We start from the raw sequence: 18,316 nt of genomic DNA, 5'->3' as shown, positions 1-18,316 counted from the left end.
GGGAATCAAGGGATATGGGGATAGTGCAGGAAAGTGGAGTTGAGGTAGAAGATCAGCCATGATCTTATTGAATGGCGGAGCAGGCTTGAGGAACCGAATGGCCTACGCCTGCTCCTATTTCTAATGTTCTTATGTTCACTCACTTCTCCTAGGGTGGGTAACAGAAGGTGAGAGCCAATCCTCACCCTCAGCCACTTTCCCTCCGTACTTATTTGTTTGCCTCAAAGAGGCTTTAATTATTTTCAAAATTGAACTATTTTTTAAAAATGCAATCCGATTTTGGTTTCCATTGAAGATGTAAAACAGGCTGCCGACTTGCTATCACTCGTTTTACATTATCACACAAAATCAAGATTACCCCACTGTGTCTCAGCTGGGTGGGCATGTGTGCTGTGAGGAGGATGTCGAGAAACTCCAGGATGATTTGGACATGTTGGGTGATTGAGCAGAAACATGGCAGATGCAATATAACGTGGATAAATGTGAGGTTATCCACTTTGGTGGCAAAAACAGGAAGGCAGATTATTATCTAAATGGCAATAGATTGGGAGAAGGGGAAGTGCAACGAGACCTGGGTGTCCTTGTGCACCAGTCGCTGAAGGTAAGCATGCAGGTGCAGCAGGCGGTTAAGAAGGCAAATGGTATGTTGGCCTTTGTAGTGAGAGGGTTTGAGTACAGGAACAAGGATGCCTTGCTGCAGTTGTACAGGGCCTTGGTGAGACCACAACTTGAGTATTGTGTGCAGTTTTGGTTGCCTTATCTGAGGAAGGATGTTCTTGCCATGGAAGGAGTTCAGCGAAGATTCACCAGGCTGATACCTGGGATGGCAGGAATGACGTATGAGGAGAGATTGGGTCGATTGGGCTTGTACTCGCTGGAGTTTAGAAGAATGAGAGGGGATCTCATTGAAACTTATAAAATTCTGACAGGACTGGACAGACTAGATGCAGGAAGGATGTTCCCGATGGTCGGGGAGTCCAGAACCAGGGGACACAGCCTAAGGATAAAGGGTAGGCCATTTACGACAGAAATGAGGAGGAATTTCTTCACCCAGAGAGTGGTGAACCTGTGGAACTCTCTACCACAGAAGGCAGTGGAGGCCAGTGTTAAGTCTGTGTGTTATATTGAGAATTACTACACAGACCACAAGAGTAAACTTTAACAGGTCTTTACTAGTTGAAGGTCAGGGCGGAACTGCCCAATAAATCATTACACAGCACTTATATACTGGTGTGGTCACCACCGGTATTACAGTATACAGCAGCCAAGATAAAGTAGTGCAACTCTTAAAATAGTTCTCTTAAAGGTGGAATGGTTCTCTTAAAGGTGGAACGGTTACATACACTACAATCCTCCCTTTTTAGCTTAACAGTATATATATATTCCCCATTAACATAATATCATAACATATATACACAACTTCATGTAAAAACAGTTCACAGATTCAGTCTCTGCGGCGGCGCCTCCTGCGCTTCTTGACTCGGTCCGGATAATGCCTCGGTGGTGTAGTAGTTCTCGGTGGGGTAGTAATTTTCGGTGGTGTAGTAGGTTCTTTTGGCAAGGTCGATTCAGTTTGAATGCCAGTGTCGGGTTCAACTGGTTGCAGTATCACCGGATCAGAGGTAGATACTATGGGTATCTCTGCTTCATCATTAGGCGTATAAAGTTGTGGTGTAGATTGTCCCTTTTTGGATGACTCTATGATCTGGTCAGCATGGCGCCTTTCAGGTGTCTCTGGTTCTCGTGGCTGGGGTGACTCATCTAATGGTCCTTCACTGGACTTAACAGCTTGAACTTTCGCAACTTCAGAACCAGCATTGCTGACTTCTACAGGCTCGAGTACCTTGGGAAGTTTTTCTACTTCCAGACTGATTTGGCTCAGTTCGGAGGGACCACGTGCGTGACCGCTCAAAGTAGCAGAATGCTTCTCTTCCACTGTAATGTTCTGGAGTTCTTTGACGGAGGCTCTTTAATAGTCAGCCTCGCCTCAGATTTTGATTTCCCTGCAATAAACTGCAGCAAGCCGGTCATCTTACAAGTTGTTTGTTTCAGAGTGAGACGATGAATAGTGCCACGATGCTCAATGTCCACATCTTCAGAAGCATGAAGGATTTCACCATTTAGTATCCATTTTGGAGGCTTCATGTCCGCAACTGAAAACTCACACTCAAGAATGGCGTCACTTGGCTCTGTCACTTCCACATCACATATGGGTTTAATGATGGCAATTGATTGCTCTTCTACATATAACTTTGCTGTGCTTTGGTCATCTATGGCATCGCACATGTAGTTGCCTTCATCTTCAAAAGCGACATTATTAATAGCAAGCTTCCTGTACACACCTTCACTCACAATCTCATATTTATTACTGGGATGAATCTCTTTGTCTTTGTAATACCACTTGACAGCAGCATTTGGCCTGGAAACCTTGCATTCGAGAATGACACGATGTTTCTCCATGCCAATCTTCTCTCTTAAGGGTTTCACAATTTTAACTGGCAATTCTTTAATTCGAAGCAAAGCTCTGGAAGTAGCGCTTTCAGCAACAAACTTGATCTCTGCAGCATCTTCAGTTTTCGCCTCTGCCACCACTTCCCTGAGTGGCTTATTACTGCTGACACTGCTCACAAAAGGGTGCTCTTTCTTCTTAGCTTTCAACTGATCGATGAATTTGACATATTCCCTTTCTTGCTCAGCTTTGATTCGTTTGGCCTCATCGCGCAGACGGTTTGTGTGTTCCTGTTCCATATTCTCCATCAGCTGCTTCTGCTGTCTTTCCAGATTCTCCCACTCTGTGTCAAAGAACTTTTTCTTTGCATTCATCTCTTGCTCAAAACGGCGAATCATTTGTTCTAATTGCTGTTGTAGTTTGAGATTGAGTTGAGTTCGAGCCCGGTGTTCCTCAGAAATGTGCATGTCTGTAGACTGGACAGACTCAGAATTCTCTGTCATACTATGTTGTTGTTGTTCAGTGGAATTCTGTTCTGATACCTTGTTCTCTTCTGAAGCATTTATGCACTCCTTCGTTTTTCCATCATTAGTCTGCAAGTCCATTTTAGACTTGTCTTTTGCACCTGGGCTGATCTTACCATCATCAGTTCCAGAGTCTGAGCTGATCCTGGGTAGGCGGCAATCTTCCTCGCCGTCAAAGAAACTGCACGGCTCGAGTCTTCCCTCGCGATCGGACGTGATGACAGTTCTGGTGAAATTGTAGTAGTATTCCATATCCTCGTCAGAAGACGTGCTTGGATCATCGGCTCCGTCTACCTGCCCTTGAGTTGACTGCTCTCTTTTCTTCCCCGAAGGATCTCGGTAGAATGGAAAATCCTCTTCACCATATGACTTGCCACCATAAAAGGGAGTCAACCTGAAAAATGTAGTTGAGCGGGCCCGGGCACTGCGTCGGGTGTACCTCCTTTTGTTTGAACCATTATCCTGGGCTTTGTTCCCGTCACCATCCTCCTGTGAAGTCTGGTTTCCGCACTGCAGCACGTGCTTCTGAAACAGGTTTTTTACCCTTTGTTTGTAGACTTTGTTGCACGTTGGACACCTCAGGACTTCCCGCTCCTTTTCTGGACTTTCCGTCATTGCTTTTAGGGGGTGCCAGTCCATATTTATTTTCCTGATCCACTCCCGTCCCAGAAGTGGTGGACCTCCCTCAGGTAGTACATATAAGTCCATTCCTTGGTGTTCTTTGCCCTTGTGTATCACCTTGACTTTTATCTTTCCGATGGGGTATACTTTTTGTCCCGTGTATGTCTGCAATACAATCTTCGTCTCCCGTAGGGGAATATGTGTGAATAACCTTTTGTAATCTTGCTTATTCATGACCGTCAACGCCGATCCGGTGTCCAATTCCATCTTCACTTGGACTCCTGCTATCTGCAGTGTGGCCCAGATAGTTTGTCGGTCAGCTTCCTTACTCACATTGTGGATTCTCAGACTACCCAGTTCCTTGCTGTTGGAGTCTGAATCCGAATTCTGTTCGAGTCTGAATCCGAATTCTGTTCATCCGAACTCTTCTCAGCCACCTTGTGTACCTTGCTGCACTTTTCCTGCGGTGACTTTTTGTTGCTGGTCTTCTTTCCTGACCGGCATACTTTAGCTATGTGACCAAGCTTGCCACATTTTCTACATTCCTGGTTTTTAAACCAGCATTGGTTCTGATCGTGTGTTGTCTTCCCACAACGATAACATTTCGTTGTACCCAAAGCCATTTGATCTACGCTGAGTACCGCTGCCTTCAGCTGCATTTCCGCAGTGCCTCTCGCTGCGGCTTCGTGCGATGCTGCAATAGAGACAGCCTTATCAAGTGTAAGATCATTCTCTTCAAGTAGCCGCTTTTGTGTTCCTTCTTTCGACAATCCGCACACGAATTTGTCTCTCAGTGCCTCTGTCAGTCCTTCCCCAAACTGACAGTATTTCGCTAGCTTACGCAGTTCAATTAAGTACTCCGCGTTGCTTTCCTCTTTCCGTTGCGTTCTCGCATAAAATTTAAATCGTTCCGCTAACATCAGCGGTGTGGGGTTCAAATGATCCTTCAGGACAGCAACAATATTAGCGAAAGTCTGATCCGCCGGTTTAGCTGGTGATAGAAGATGCTTCAATAGCCCGTATGTCTTCGCACCCATTGAGTTTAGTAAGGTTAATGCTTTATCTTCATTTGATATTTTATTTGCCTTACAATATATCTCTATGCGTTCTACATACGTGGCCCAATCTTCAACATCGGGATCGAAATCGTTGATGTTACCACGCTTAGGCATCCTCGCGATCTTCTTGAGAAACAAAAGAATTATTTTTTTTTTACAAAATGGCGGTTTCCCGCGCTTGTCTTCTTCCCCCGCCTATGAAAATGGCGGCCTCCCGCGTTTGCCTTTCTCCCCCGCTGGCTGTAATGGCGATTGCCGTATTGCTGCGTTCGCCCTCCCCCAGCGGTTTTCAAATCGCGCCTCCGAGCCCCTCTTGCAGTCCGGTCCTTTCCCCCCCCGGCTGCGGCTGAGTTCTCCGCGCTTACGCTGTCCCGGTCGCTGCGCCTCGCGGCCTCGGTAGCTGCTCGGCCTTTTTCACCGGTCGCGGTCGAGCTGTCTCTCGACGCTGTTGCGTCTCCCAGCCCGCTATTTTCTCCCGCGCCTTACGCTGTCCCGGTCGCTGCGCCTCGCGGCCTCGGTAGCTGCCCGGCCTTTTTCACCGGTCACGGTCGAGCTGTCTCTCGACGCTGTTGCGTCTCCCAGCCCGCTTGTAGCCCGGTCTCTCACACCGGCTGCGTTCCCGCTTGTAGCCCGGTCTCTCACACCGGCTGCGTTCCCGCTTGTAGCCCGGTCTCTCTCACCGGCTGCGTTTGCATTCACCGCGGCTTCCGTGCCCTACGCTGCCCCAGTCTCCGCGCCTCTGGCCCCGACTTCTGTCTGGCTCTTTTCCCCGGCCGTGGTCGAGTTCTCCGCCCTTATCTCCTCCGTTCTTCCCTCCCCTATTTCACAGCCAACGTGGCCGACTTGCTGCTCGTCGCTGATTGGCTTACCCACCACCGTGATAGAAGGGATGATCACTGCCTGTTGCTGATGGAAGGCTTCGTGTCAGAATTCTTCCTTCGCTCTGCAGACTCGAGTCTTCTCTCAGCAGAATGATGAGGGCGGATGCCTCTTCTCGACGCCCGTTAAACTGCCTTGGATGTATCTCTGCCGCAGGGTAAGATCGAACTCGTCGCCACTGTTAAGTCTGTGTGTTATATTGAGAATTACTACACAGACCACAAGAGTAAACTTTAACAGGTCTTTACTAGTTACTAGTTGGAGGTCAGGGCGGAACTGCCCAATAAATCATTACACAGCACTTATATACTGGTGTGGTCACCACCGGTATTACAGTATACAGCAGCCAAGATAAAGTAGTGCAACTCTTAAAATAGTTCTCTTAAAGGTGGAACGGTTCTCTTAAAGGTGGAACGGTTACATACACTACAGCCAGTTCATTAAATATAGTCAAGAAGGAGTTGGATATATTTCTTAAGGCTAATGGGATCAAGGGGTATGGGGACCGGGTACTGAATTTGGATGATCAGCCATGATCGCATTGAATGGCGGAGCAGGCTCGAGGGGCCGAATGGCCTACTCCTGCTCCTATCTTCTATGTTTCTATGTAGGCAGTTAGCACTGACCTCATAGTCAACAAAACACAGGTGGAGATAATTATTTGGCTTTGAAATTCAACTTTTTTTTGAACATTGAAGTAACATTAAATGATGAAATCTCTACCAATCCCTCTTCCCTCTCACTTTTTAAAGTTTATTGAACACAAAACAAAAGCCGCAGAGGGTGTGTAATCAGAACACATGACACTTCTCTCTCTCATCGTACATACAGAGCCTCACTGCTTTTTAAAAAAAAAAGTTAACTATAAATTTTAAACAAAAACAGAAAATGCAGGAAACACTCCAAGTCAGGCACAGCATCTGTGGAGCGAAGTGGAATTAATGTTTCAGGCACAATAGCCCTTCATCAGAACCAGAAAATATTACAGATGAACAGCATATAACAAGGAACAGAGCAAGGGAAAGGGGAGGGGAAACAACATATATACAAGAAAAGAAAAAGGTGAGCTGTCAAGTATTCAGTGGATGACAGGAGATGGTTAACTGACAGGCGTGATACTAGCGTGAGGCAAAAGGAGACATGATGAGAGAGAAATTAGAAAAATAGAAGACCCAGAGAATGTGTGAATAGTTAAAGCTGATGAGGGAGAGCATGAAAACCTGGCAAAGCAGAACAGGCCACCGTGGCCCAGGAGTTTGGTGGAAGAAAATGACAAGTCAACATGAGGGGTGCAGACCACACTGCCAACAGTGTACTGATGGGAGATTACACCCCAAGCACCCGCTCCCTCCCCATCCCCAGAAGCGCTGGTACACCCACTCCACTTTGCCAGCATTTTTGACAGAGAGAAAATGGAAGCAATGGTTAAGGTTTGAAATTACTGAAGTCAATATTAAGGCCAGACTACTGCAAAGTATAAATGTTACCTCAGTAAACCTTTTGAAATTTGCCTTGTTTTTCAAAATTATTTGAAGGAAGGAGGTAAAGTAAATTATCCCAGGAGTACAGTTGACTGAATGGTCCTGATCCATTCTTTAGGAATACTGCACATGCTCAAATTGCACAATACAAATTGAATTCAGAGTCACAGCTCCGGTCCAAGCCCAGGTTTTGGGAGCAACTGAAGCCTTCAAGTAAAAAATTTAATAAAAGCATTAAAAGACAATTCAATAGATAAATCTGATAATGTTATTTTTTTTTTTAAGTTTTAAATTTTGTATAAACCATTATGTTGGATATTAGAAATTTCAGTTACTGAGAAAATGGTGGCTGGAAACAGTTTGCAGAAAGCATCTTCAGCAATTTATGTGAACCCGGTGGGCAGATTACACAATGTCAGGGTAATGTACTGTAACTATAAAATAGCAGTTATTATGCATCGCAGTATTGATACCTTTAACAATAACAATATTTGTCACAGCGCTACCTACAGGGGTAAAGGGTACTAGCGGTACTTAGAATAAGTTTCCAATGAAACACAAGCCCAGCATACCAAATCTAATAACAACAGAAAATGCTGGAAAAACTCAGCAGGTCAGGCAACATCCGTGGAGAGAAATTTGAGTTGACGTTTCGGGTCGAACCCTTCTTCAAAACTGGAAATATACAGGTTACGCAAGCATTTTAATATTTTTTGATGTCAATCTGGAGAGGTGACCGGAGAAAATGCTGTAGATAACATCAAGTCACAATTTCCACATGCAGCAGAAATGGGAGTACAGAACCAAATTTTCTGACGCTTGCAAAAAAAATCGTAAGTTTGGTGATCCTTATTTTTAGGAGGGGAGAATTTGATAAATTCTCAGTGGGAATAGTTTCAAAATCTGGAAATCCAGTTGTGAAATTCGGTAGAAATTAAAATGAAGAACCTGATATTGCTGAACAGAATGAAATAATGAAACAATTATAAACAGTGAGGCAAAACTGTTACTTCCAACCAGAAAGCTGCTCTCAAAGATCGAGATTTAATTCTATTAAATTATGAGTTAAATAACATTATGTAGCTCTCATGGCTATTCAGCCCTTATCCACCCTTCAGATACAATGTGTGGTATGTTGCTTTTGGAGTAGTTGAGTTGCTATGGTTACTAGCTCAGCTGCATATAAATGTGACTTTCCTATTCTACAGTAAGTTTCTAATATATTCTTGTTCACATAATTTCCATCCTTGATTGGTCCAGAATAATATATAATGAATATCAACACAACACAATCTACAAATGGAGCAAACTCCTTCTTGATGCTATGATGCATCCGAGTTGTACGTTTGCGTTTTGCCCCTTGTATAGTATATACAACACAGAAACAGGCCAATAGGTCCATGCTCCACACAAGCCTCCTCCCCCCACTTCTTCATCTATCCCCAACAACATATCCATCTATTCCTTTCTCCCTCATGTGTTTATCTAGCTTCCTCTTAAATGCGTCTATGCTGTTGCCTCAACCACTCCTTGTGGCAACGAGTTCCACACTTCAACCACTCTCTGGGTAAAGAAGTTTCTCCTGAATTCCCAACTGGATTTATTAGTGACTATCTTATTTTTATGGCCACTAGTTCTGGTCTCCTCCGCAAGTGGAAACCTCCTCTCTACGTCTACCCTATCAAACCCTTCCATAATCTTAAAGACCTCTATCAGGTCATCCCTCAGTCTTCTCTTTTCTAGAGAAAAGAGCCCCATCCTGTTCAATCTTTCCTGATAGCAATAACCCCTCAGATCTGGTATCCTAGTAAATCATTCTTGCGCCTTCTCCAGAGCCTGAAAAAAAAAGAAAGACGTGTAAATGCAAGTTCTTTCTTTAAAAAGTTCAGTGTCAGCTGTGGCTCTGGGTGCTACCTAACTTTTGATTTGCATTGGAGCATCTAGGATAGGAAGGATGTTAATCCTGATTAACATAAAGGGCTCTCACCCTGGACAGGTCTGCCAGAGATGTCACTGAAGTGGGTCGTATCCAGCTGAGATATTTGACAAAAGTATATCATATCCTGTTTTTGTAATATTGAATATCTAAGTTACTTTACAGACACCAGTATATATGTAATCTTAGTCAGATACTGTATCTTAATCAACAGTGTTGTAAACAACTGTTGGATTTATTTTTAACAAAGTGAGTCACTGTTTGTCATGGGAATCTGCCGATTGAATTTTCTTTAGGTAGGAAAATACCGCTAAACTGAACACACAAATCCTTGGCAGTGGCTAGCTCCTTGGCTCAGCCTACATCTTTGGATTAGCCAAGTGGAGAGCTGTAAATTAGAGGGTAACGACAGCTCTGTAAAGGTTTATTATCATGGGCTGCCTTCTGCTGTGCAACTTCCTTCAGAGCTTAGCAACATTAGAACACAGGGTCACGTAGAAGCTGGCCAAGTTTTTTTTCCAGAGTAGCTTGGTTAAGATTTGGGTGCTTATTTTTCATTGCATATAATATCTTACTGGCACAATGAGTGCCAGAGTCTGTGGGGGTAAAATTCAACTTCGGCAGGAGCGCAAAAAGTCCAGTAGCGGATTGGCTGCCTGTTACGCACCCCGCCCGATTTTCCTTTCCATTAACTTCAGTGGAAGGTAGATCCTTGGGGGACTCGAGAGGAAATGGTGCAGAGAAGCCACTGCTGATACTTCGGCTGGTTCAGTGCTGTGGCATGGCCGGGAAACCTGATTGGAGAGATTCACGCATGGAGTTGCAGGAAAGATAGGCCCAGATTTGGGATGTGGTAATGTTGGAGAGGGGGGGGAGGTTGGAGATGGGGTGGCACTTTACAAGGACAGACGGATCAAGGGTGTTTTTTTTTTGAGGAAGCAGGTGATGACAGCGGTTTTGAAAGGGAGGGGGACAGTTTCCTGAGGAGAGGGAACCTTTTACAATGTCAGCTAGCATGGGAGCCAGGAAGGGAAGTTGGGTGGTCAGCAGTTTCGTCGGAATGCGGTCAAGGGAGCAGGAGCGGGTCTCGTGGACAAGATAAGCTCAGAGAGTGCCGATGGAAGACAGGAGAGAAATTGGAAAAAGGCATGCATTCAGGGCTAAGGACGGGGGTGAGGGGAGACTCTGAGGGGGAGGTTTGACTTGGTGAGCAAGGACAAGCAAGTCGAGGAGAGCACAGTGACTGGGAGACGCATTGTCCAATATCTCACCTACCTTCTATATGTAGTGATGTTTGTCAGTCAATATTTGCAGCAAATCCGTACTCACTGCATGAGCCAACAACTTGTTCCATAGGTTAATAACTCTTTGTGAAAAGAAATAACCTCCTACTTAGTTCTATCCTTATATAATATATACTCGTGTCCCCTGGCCCTCCCTAACCTATCTACATGGACCAAATCTAATCCTTTCATAATTTTAAAGACCTCTATCAAATCTTCTCAAAGCCTATGCTTCTAGATTAAAAAGCCCCTGCTCTGTAAGCCTGTCGTGGTAACTAAGGACCTTTGAACTAGGTATCAAACGAGTTGTCCTTCTCAGAACCTTTTGCAGGGCTTCTATATCAATTACAGTGTGAGGGGACCAAAACTGGACACGATTTACAAAATGAGGCTTAATCAGGGTCTTGTACCAGGACTACATAGTGGCCTAGAGTTTCAGCGCAATTCGCCCGAAATTGGCCAAACCCGTGCCAAAGATCGAGGAGTTTCAAGCGCAAGTTACGTCCAGTGCAAATCGAGTTTCCTTTTGCGCTAGTTTCAAAGCATTGCGCTAGAAGTCAGCTCCGCCCACAAACTAGCCCCCCCCCCCCCGATCGAATTAATCGTCATGGCGAGTTTCCGCTAATTGCACCCATTTGCGGGCCTTCAAATAGGCTCTTAAAATTAAGCTTTTTTTTAGGCGCAAGGACACTAATAGACATGTTTTAAAAGCCTTTAAAAAATTTTAATTTACTAAGAAACTGACTACTGTACACCAATGTAACTAGTAAATATTTCTGTATCGTTTTTTTAAGTCATTTTCAGTTATTTAAAATCAGGTCACTCACAGGTGGGACTAGACACACTGACTAAAAATGCTTGGGGGAAAAATGGAGTCGCGCCCCCTTTGGGACACTAACTTCGCCGGGGTGCTACTTTTAGCGTCCCGAGAAAATTAGCGCACCCCCGCGGCCGAAATTCATCGGTAGCGCCCCAAGAGGGAAGCGGGGCGCTATTAGAAGCGCCCCGCCTCCCTTTTGGGGTGCTGCGAGGGAATATCGTGGCACGTCGCACCGCGGTACTGCAGGTCTTCCTTCCCTTCGTAAAGGGGAGGGTCCTTGCGCAGCATGACCAGGGGCCCAGCTGGGCCACCAGGGATCGGAGTGCCGGCAAAAGAGCCCGGCACTCAAGAGAAGTGCTGGGCTCACGGAGTGCCGGGGGCTGCAGAGGAGGCCGGGGACGGCAACGGGGGCAGGGGCTGGCAGGCGGCCAGCAACAAAAATGGCCGCCAGGCACCTCGCCTTTAACTAGCGCTGCCCTTGCCGCAGGTAAGCCCATCGGACATAGCGTCCGGCGGTAAGACAGGGGGCGCTACCGAAGATCGCGAGCGGGACGCGGCACACGGCGATGACGTCATCGCCAGCAGCGCAGCGCCGCGGGGTGCTAATTGCTTTGCACCCCATTAGCGTCCTCTTAGGGCGCTAACGGGAGGCGCAAAGCAACCAAATTTTTCCTCCCTTTATTTTTGGTGATAAACCCATTTTCAGCTGTATTAATAAAACTGCACCCGGTTACCACTCTTAAATATATCAAGGAATCTTTTTTAATGCAAATCTTTTTTTAAAATTATATTCTAACACACTGCCCGATTGTGCTGGTTCATGGAAGATTTTACGTGCGGCGATATGCAAATGAGTTTGAGCGGAAACTTGAGTAAAAAGAAACACATCTGAAAACTAGCGCCCAGATCGCCGATTGCTCCAAAGCGGAAGCACTTGGCCAGTATGTTTTATTTTTATATACAGGGTATAATCGTCCTGACAATACATCCCAGCACTTTCTTTTCTTTTGCTATAGCCTTGCAGCACTGGTTGTGAACCTACAGAGATTCAGGCACTATAACACCTAGCATTTTCTCCTGCTCAACAGCCTTGGCCCTACCTATGCACATAAGACTACATTTACCTATATTAAATGATATCTGCCAGATGCAGGCCCATTTCCCCATCACATCTAGATAAATAATAAATTCACAGTGAGTTATGCCTGTTCTCGATGTTTTGACTAAATGTAATCAGTATTTAGAGACACATGCTACCATCAATATACAAGTTTATATCTCAGCACTTTCAAGCCTCAGTAATGATTTGTTTTAAATGCTGCTTTTGTTGGGAATGCTTCTGTACTATTTTAGCTTCTTGACATAACATAAAGTAAACCTTCATAAAGTTTTCTTTATTTGTTTACATACCATTGATCTTCAAGCTAGTACTGTGTAAGTCAGCAGTGTGGTTATTTTTGTCCTTTTTACATTCCACTGGCCGTTGAGGTCTGGTATTAATCTGAGAGGCAACTGTCACCTACCAGCTGCAAATGCAGTGAAGGAAAACGAACAGTCCGTTCATTTTGTATCACGCAGTATAGTCTACCCCTGTTACTTCAAAGTTACTCAATTCAAATCAACGGTTTATTTAAATTGTGCAAAAACCCCTCCTGTGCTGGTTTATTAAAAATTGGTAAACTATGGAATACAGATAAACCCGCTTAATTGCAACCACCCGGGACAACCTCACAAGATTGTGATAAAACAGGAATTTCTATAAAGTGAGAAACAACAAAAATCTAGGCTGGTCTGCTGCATAACAACCTTTGTTTGCCTAAATTTCTTACAACATCTTAAAAAGGTGAATACTGTATAGCATCTTAAAAATTAAAGAAAAATTCTTGCACCTCATGAGTATTTCTCATGCTGCGAAGAATTGTGATTTTTTTTGTTGGTGGAGATTAGAAATCACTTTCCCTTCCAGTGCATAAAAATCTTTTCAAAATTCTAGAAACTTGAGATTCAGAAATGCCATGCTTCTGTGCAACTAGCTTTTGACTCTCCAATTCCTTGATGCTGTTCAAAACATCCACATGCTCATGCACCAAGTCACGGTGCTATTTTTATTGCGCCATCTTGAAAAGCAGTTTGACTTCTACACAACACTATTAAACTTTTAAAGTTGACTTAAAAACCAGGTCAAACTGGTTTTCAAGCACATTGACCAATGAACCCAATTAGATTGGAAGGTGGACACCTCCGGTTCAAAGGTGAAATGTCTCATTAAAGCAGGATTTCTGCGCGCCACACTTACATATATAAAAAAACTGGAGTATAGAAATGGTTGCATTAAAATGGGAATTGCAAGTAAATGGGTAATTCAATTTTGTTTTAGCATAAACAACTAAATTAACATTAGACTGTGCCGTTGAGGCCTATTGCTATCAGGAATTTTCTGTTGTTCAAGCTGGAAATTCCTATTATAAACAAAATTAATATTAACTCATTTCAGTTTTGAAACGTTTAAAAGTGTGATCTTTATGTGGAGACTCAATTGAACTGTTCAAAAGTTACATTATTGTTGAGGCCTCTCCATGTTGCGTAGTACTGTCAAAATTGAGAAGAATTTGGATTTTTACCATAATCTCTCACCGTTGCAATCTCAGAAATCAGGGTTACATTTAAGTTAACATATGCAATTTTATACAATAATGGTGCGGTTTCCCACACAATAGGGTAGATTTTGACTTTGCACATCACTATAAAACAGGTGATAGCGAATCGGCATTCTGCTTCACATTTCTCCCAATATTTTTTTATTTCCGTTGACTAGAAATTTAAATTAGCTGTTAGACGCAGCTTGTAGCACATTAACAACAAATCCAAATATGGTGCTTTGACATGGGAAATGATCAATTCTATTTTTGCTGATCTGTGGTATTGAATATTGAATACTGTGCTTACCTTTGAGTACTCTGTGCACTGGATAAAAATGTGTTTTAAGAGTTTGGGTATTTTTTTAAAATTTGTTGGTATGAGTCTGAACATGAAGTGTTGAAGACCTGATAAGACTCTATTAGGGTATTTCAAATAAAAATGATGACTCTTCAGCCTGCAGAAACTTCCCAGATCTTTAACAGTAAGAGCTTGGTTTTCTTGTCTCTGTTTATAGGTATCTGGGACTCCACATTACTAGAGACTCAATTTTAAGATATCGTTAGTGTGTTTCGCAAATTTTTTGCATGTGTGCAAAGTCCATTTAGGTGCTTGACCTCTGACGATGGGTGTCTGGTACCAACTGATAGAGGGATCAAGATGTGGGATGTTATTCATGTTCCAGTGTAACACAACACATAGCAATAAGATGGCTTAAGTGCTGAAAATATCTACCCAACAAATACCCAAGACGTTTATTCCCAGCTATTTTTGGAGCTATTTATAATGACAGTTATGGGTGTGAGGCTTCTGGCATGCAATAAAAATTATACTTAAAAAAAAAGTAAATCTCCAGCCAAGTTTCCTACTCAATTGTGTGTTGACTGAAGATAATAAAAGCACAACAATTTATAACAAGTGGATAAGCCTGGGACTAAGTTAAAATCCCGTTTGCGTGTTTATGATATAATAAAACTCTTGGCCTACTATGTATTTTGCAGCCTACGAGAATTGATTTTTAAAATTTATTTTTTGTAAAGCCGTTGTGAAATCATACTTGACCCTCTTTTAGGTCTGACTGGCATCTGAGGGACAATTTAACCCCCTCACCGCACCCGATGAGAATGAGACATGCTGGAGTTAAAATAGAGGCAGTGTCTCATTAAAGTGAAAAGGATTGGGTCTGATGACACAATTCAGAACTCAATGCCAATTTAACGCTCAGTCTTGCGTTTGGTGCCCAGTACCGGGCTCGCGAGGAACAGGCCCAAAGTAGCAGCAGGCCCAGAAGAGGGCCAAGAAAATAGGTAAATTTAATTTTTTTTTTTAAGGTTTCCTTGTGGGCCATGAGGAGTAGGCGTACTCCTACAGGTTCCATAAGCAAACCTCGGGCCTCTTCTGTCCCAGGCCTCCCTCCCCCGACTGCGATCGCGTCGGCCCTCCCCCCTCATCCACTGACGCACTTACCTGACTACCGGGGACCATTCCTGCAAGTCTCCAGTGAGCGGCCTCCTGCCGCTCTCGTGTCGCTCCCGCTTGCCAGCCTCCAAGTCATTCCCGTCAGGTTCACGTGGGTCAGGCCTGGAGTATGGTAATGAGGCCTAGGAACTAAAATGGCCCGGACCTCACATCGCGTCCCGAGTTAAAATCGAGGCTCTGGTGTCTAATTTATGCAACACCAACCCCCCCACCATCAACCATATAGTTAATGCTGTTTCATCTTTTCAATTAAGTTACAAATTTTCTTAATTTCTGCAGTCTAATTCTAAAATCGTGTATCTGTGCTATGTACGGTGTAAAACCATGGAATATGGATCAATTAGCAATCCTAATTAAAGAATAAACATTAAACGCAGTTTATTTATCAGCCACACTGCTACTTGATTAGTGTAGTCTGGTAGCTATTTACCTGCCCAAACCCACTTTAGGATTACAACCCTTCACTTCAAATACCTTCTTACAGTGGTTGCATAATGGTGGGATCGCTTATTGTAATGAAGCTGGTTTCCACATGTGAGGTAAATTACCAACGTGGCAATTATACGGTCACTAAGCACCACAAGAAGTTCCAGAATGCACCTTCAGATTTCATGTTAGGAAAGTGTTTCGATTACAAGTAGTATCTAAGCACTGGGAAGTCAATTTGTCAGGTATGTTTTTTTTAATACACTGGGCTCGTGAGAATACCCGTGAGGTACAATTTTTTTTTACAGGCATGCATTCCATACACTATAGAAAATTGCACACAACACAACAAACATTCCTCTAACAACTATCAACAGCACGGTTGCCAATGAGCAAGAATCTTAAAGTAACCAATTAAAAATGCCCTTACATTCACAGCCATGAGAATAGCTACAGAGCCATGATTTATTTTGCCTCATAAAGAAAATGCATATTCTATGATGTCATAACATCATTAAATGTAGAGCACTTTAATCTGCAGTAAATCCACCTCATTTGTAGTATTTTTTTTGACCTAAGCTTTGGCATAGTAGTAGCACTCTCACCTCTGAGTCAGAAGGCTGTAGGTTCAAGTCCTATACAGAGACTTAAAACACAGTACTGAGGGAGTGCTGCACAGTCAGAGGTGCCATCAATTGGATGATATGTTAAACCGAGGCCCCATCTACCCTCTCAAGTGATTCCATCTTCAAAGAAGAGCAGGGGAGCTCTCCTGGAGTTTTGGCAACATTTATCCCTCAACGAATATCTGTTTATTTATCTCATTGCTGTTTGTGGGACCTTACTGTACACAAATTGACTGCCATGTTTCCCTACATTACATCAGTGACTTGGGGCTGGATTTTTCCAACCTCGGCGGGCAACGTCTGCGGCATGTGGGGACCCCACATCTGTCTCGATCCCGGCCTCCAGCATGATTTTACATTGATTGGCCTTCTTAAGCCCACCCTGCGAGGTTCCCGGCCAATTAACAGGAAGCGGATCTGATGACATCATTTGATGACACGTCATCGGCCAGTTTCCTTAAAGGGACCATGTCCACAATCATTTTGACATTTGTGTTGTCAGTGTTCTACAGCATTGAGGTGCTGCAAACACTGACCAGCACTGCACAGAGGTGCACGGCTGCACCCAGGCTCTCCCATTACTCCCTCCATATACTTATGGAGGGAGTCACAGCACACAGAGAGGTTCTCTTCCCTTCCAATAGGTGGAAGAGATCCCCAGGAGACCAACGCAGCCTGGTTGCACATTGCACAGGAGGACACAAGCAGGGATGTCATCAGGAGGACCTGGCTGCAGTGGTGCAAACCTTTCAATGATCTCAGTAGATCACAAAACGTTACTGCAAAGCTACGCTCAACCTCATCCTGCTGTGTCACTCATCACATCCCCATCACTCTGCCTTCCCTACCCTACTCCTGCACATCCTTACTCACACCAACTTACCTTGCACTTCCACCCATCCCTCTCTATCTACATTATCACATCCCCATCTCACTAGCCACCCCTCACACTCACCCTCATCCTTGTCCAATCATACCAACTAACAACACACAAGGGTAGGCAGTTGAGTGTTATCGCTAATGTTCATGTAAAGTTTCTGTTAATGTGTTGTCAAACATTGAAATCTTTCTTTTCAACACTGTGTTCTTGGACAGATTTGTGTGCATCTTTGGAAGTGGCTTAGTGAGTTGCAGTGAATGGTGAGACATAATGTTACCCCCCCCCGCCCCCCAACAAATGGTGATGAGTGTGAAAGGAATGGCTTGGACATTGTAGGGATGCTTTATGGTGTTGGTGTGGGGTGGTGCCAACCTGGCGCATCATGTGGCAGCCGGGGTGTACAGCGTCAAGTGAAGTAAATCTGGCCATGGTGAAGCCATCCCTGGCCTTCCGAGCAGCAATGTGCTTGGGTGCTTGTGTCCTGTGCAGCATCAGGTGATTGTGGAGCAGGTTGGTGCTGTTGTTGGTGCTGCCGGTGTGCCGAGTGATGTTGGTGTTGGGGCTGATCGTGGTGGAATTCTGAGGACCAAGGTGAGATGTTTTCAAGGGCACCGATGCTGATAGAATAGATGGCAGCTGAAGTTATGATGACAGAAGCGATCTGTCATAGTCACAGCAATGCAGAGTCATTGAGAACCCGACACACCTACCTGATCCCGGAGCGCCGGGAACCTTGTAAAAAAAACATGAAAAATCGTTGGGACCTAAAAAATACCTTTAAGCAGCTTCTTCAGTATCTCAATTGCCTAACCTGCCGCTTAGTGCTGGGAAATTAACAAGGAGGTGGGTTCAGAGCAGACTTCCGCCCCGCTGCCAATCACTGCCATTTTGACAAACAGCTTCCGAACCCGCCCTCTGAGTGCCGGCAAAATTCAGCCCTATGTTTCAAAAGAATGGCCATCGTATTTTTGGCGGAAACCCCGGATAACCTGTAAATAGGCTTTATGCCAATCTTCCACCGGACTTGTGGCGGCTGATCGGGAGAACACCCGAGGAAATTTCCAGTGTCAATTTCTAACCTAACCTAACCAGCAAGTTCCCAGGTTTGCTGTCCAGGTCACTGGTAGGGGTGCTACAATTGGCCACAGTGCTTTTAAATTTGAAGAGGAAAAATTAGTTCCTGTTCTTAATAATTGCCATAAAGAGATCCCTAAGGA

At 44.3% G+C, this 18,316-nt stretch overlaps 1 protein-coding gene across 5 annotated transcripts in view; it reads left to right on the top strand.

Annotated features, from left to right (window-relative positions):
- Positions 1 to 18,316, top strand: part of mrtfba (myocardin related transcription factor Ba) — a 320,882-nt gene that overhangs the window by 211,488 nt on the left and 91,078 nt on the right. The window lies entirely within an intron of this gene.

The sequence above is a fragment of the Somniosus microcephalus genome, chromosome 11, assembly GCF_052327205.1.
Source record: "Somniosus microcephalus isolate GS21.2 chromosome 11, FLI_Smic_1.0, whole genome shotgun sequence".
NCBI lineage: Eukaryota > Metazoa > Chordata > Chondrichthyes > Squaliformes > Somniosidae > Somniosus > Somniosus microcephalus.
Note: the sequence above shows the minus strand (reverse complement) of the source record. Positions and strands in the feature narration are given on the sequence as shown.